The sequence below is a fragment of the Chrysemys picta genome, chromosome 13, assembly GCF_011386835.1.
Source record: "Chrysemys picta bellii isolate R12L10 chromosome 13, ASM1138683v2, whole genome shotgun sequence".
Lineage (NCBI taxonomy): Eukaryota > Metazoa > Chordata > Testudines > Emydidae > Chrysemys > Chrysemys picta.
The window spans coordinates 15404955-15408391 of record NC_088803.1 but is presented as its reverse complement, the minus strand read 5'-3'; positions in this window follow the sequence as shown (position 1 = coordinate 15408391).

Sequence of the window (3437 nt, the reverse complement as noted above, 5' to 3'; positions counted from 1 at the left end):
ATTTCACTTTCACAATCCCTCCTTTTGGTCAAGCTTACGCAAAGACCAACAATTACTGGGTTCCACATATTAATAGTTCTTTATCTCTTCGTTCATCAGTGATATTTAACATCATCATATTAGCACTCTGTTTTGGGGAGTCACCTGGGTGGCATACCTTACACAATTCTGGATACAACAGGAGATTAACTGAAAGCATACAAAAATCATTAGGATTCCGCACAGGATAGTCAGGGCTCCCTGAAACAACCAGTTTCCTATGCCAGAGAAATTGAATAGGTTACTTAGCCACTTCCATAAAGAACTCAGCTCTTCATAGGGAAGATATGTGATTTGTTCTAAGTGACTAGCGCGATCTATTACCTCATTGGTGTCATCAGGTATGAACACACAACATTCTTTTCCAATGAGAGCACAGGTCCCTCCTTTGGCCGCCAGCACTATGTCCAATGCCTGATGGTTTTGGAGGGCCATCTGTCAGATCACCCCTGTTTCTTTGGCCAGGGTCTTTAAACTCTCTCCGGTTTCATTTGCCATTATTTCAACTACTGCTTGTAACCTTAGGAGCCTTTTTGCATGGTGTATTACTCCCCCAAGTGGGATAAGAGAACCGCCAATGGCCTCTTCCCAGGTCAAGGGGCTTATGTTATTTACATACCATTGGGCATCTGATAAGTCCCTTCTTCTTCACCTGAAATTACGAAGGCGTTCTCGTGGGAAGGACCCTAGCACTCGGAATTGTGGGAAGAGTCGGGCGGGATAACAGATACCTGACAAGTTAGCTGGTAACACAGTATAAGCTTTGGTCCCACAAACCCAATGATGGCCTATTAAGGCTAGGATGGGTCGGTTGCACCCATTTGTCACATAGGTGCCTACAAAGGAGGAGTAATATCCTCCGAAGGGAACAGGGTAATTCTCCTTACGAGGAGTGGTGTTATTTGCATGGCATTGAAGGATTGTATTGTTTTCACTAAGATTACTGTAGGGGGAACATGAGATTGATTTTTCTGTTTGATCCCAGGCCGAGAAAAATTCGTATCCCTGTACCCGGCCCGCCACTCTTTAGTTTTGTTCGAATAATCCCATATACCATTGGCCACAATATGCTGAAGGCAACGGCTTTTTCCCAGATCCAGCCCTGTCCATTACACACTCAGCACCAATGACCTTTTCCCTCCATCACACTTATCCATTTAGATACATTTATTCCCACTGCTTCCCAAGTGTCATTATTGTTCCATGTTTTGTTAAACGGACGAGGTCCTCCAGTGAGGTCTGGGGAATTGAGTGGGATTGCCAGGACAGGAACACCAGCTTGAGAGTGGGCTGGGATGTGGCTGCAGACCCAGCAATTAGAAATATTAAGAGTCTGAGCTATCCACACTTGCTGCTGGATAAAAGAATTGTCATTGTGGACTCCCCAGACCTTAAGACACCAGCCGAGGAACAGGCGCCACCAGAGGCTCATGTTGGAGGCAAGGCCCTTCCGGTTCTGACAACCTCAACTGAGGGAACCGCAGTCACGGTTTTACATCCACCAGGCAGCAGGCGCTAGGCTCACTACTGCTTCTTTTTGGGCCTTGCTTTAGGTCCTCGTCTGCTTCTGGCAACCCTTACGAGAGCGTAGATGGTAAGGTATTGCAGGCTGTTCCTCTACGTCTTCTTCTGGAGTCAAAATTATTTATTAACTTATTTACATTAAATTTATTTTAATTAAAGGTATCTTGTTATACCGTGCCTTTTATTTAGACAATTTGTTTGCTGACCAGGTATGTTCTTTATCTGCAACTTCTTTGTGCTGGCAGTTCTCTCACTTCCTTTATCAGTTAGATAATTTGCATCATCACAGGCTTGGCTTTTGGATTCAAAGCCATCAGCAGAGCTCAGAGACTCTGTCTTAAAAGGAACACAAGTAACTTTTACCAGAGTTTTGATTACTTTTAACTCTTGCTTCCAAAACACACACAGATCTGAAAAAGAAAACACAGTCTATTGTGGCTCCTTTCGAGCCCTAATAGGATTTTAATTAAGTAGCATGTTTCGTTTGCATTTCTTTTACCCCCTCTATAATATACACTGCACACATCTGCACATTCCTTCTATACTTTAACTTTTAAAACATTAGCCATATTAATTTTTACATAAGGTGTAACTGTTTCTTTTGTTCTTACAGAGTTTTACGTACCCTTATCAAAGTGACAGTCTGATTACACAGAGCCATTTTAAGGCTCAGTGTTTCTAACATTGCTTCTTTTTGTTTTGTGCACTTCACCCCTGCTGTTGCTTCAGAGGGGCACTGTCTTTATTCTTTTACTACAGCTTTCATCTGCTATTTTGTTACAAAAACAAACAAACAGAATCCAGAATCTCTCCCTATTTTTCTGATTTTGACTGTCCTGCTGCAGTCATGACTTGGTCTTTATTTGAAAACATTTAAATTTTGTAAAGAATCAAGTTACCCTTTAAGGGTTAAATACCAAATCTCAAAGTCAACCAACACTGATTACCTGTGTCTGGCAAAAAGGTCTGTCAATTTTGCAACTTTGAATTAAAGAGTCAAATGGATCTTTAGTGGCATTATAAACAAAACAAAACCAATTTATCTTAAACTTACAAAACAGGAGTTTTACAAACCTCACATATTCCCACAGACAGACAGATACATACACATTTTCTCTCCCTTAACATCCCTCTTACACTGCTTTGTTTTTACATAGCTGTACATAGATTACATTACCTTTATACATTTGGGGCAGTTAAGTTCCAATAGAACCCCTGCTATGTTCTTTTAGCAAATTTGACTCAATTGTCCATAGTCAAATGATTTTAATTAGATAGTCTCTTTACCTGGATTATTTACAGACATTCCTCTGGAAAAGGGCCCATTTTTCCTTTAGAATGGCTGCAAAGAAACCAAGAATTCTTTTAACAAGATCGTTTTTAACATTTTCACAAAGTTTAACTGTTTAATTCTCTCCAGCCTCTGTAGAGTTAACTTTTCACTCTCTTTCCTTAAATCACTTGTTTATTTCCCAAAATGACACCTTTATCAACTCAGATTTCACCATTTTAAGTATTGTTCCAGGGGTTCAAACTTGCACTTACTCCTGACACTATGCCCTTAGGGCTTCCAACCTGTTTTTTTTTTTAGTTTCTTTATCTGTTGCTTGCCTGCTTGTCTGGGCCCAATCCTGCTTTTACCAATGAACCATTTTTGTGAGTGATATTATGGTCATTTCACAATTTTGAAAGAAATGCTTAAAGAAAGGGACCAGGAAGGGTGGGGACTAGTTGAGGAGTCCACCCTCCTTGCTGAATTAGTATTGGAACACTGAAGAATCAGTTTCTGAGGCAGACAACGAAGGGGAACAGAACAAGAGGCATTTTATCCTTTTTACAATGAGAGGGGTGTATGAAGGGAGTTGGGATCGATC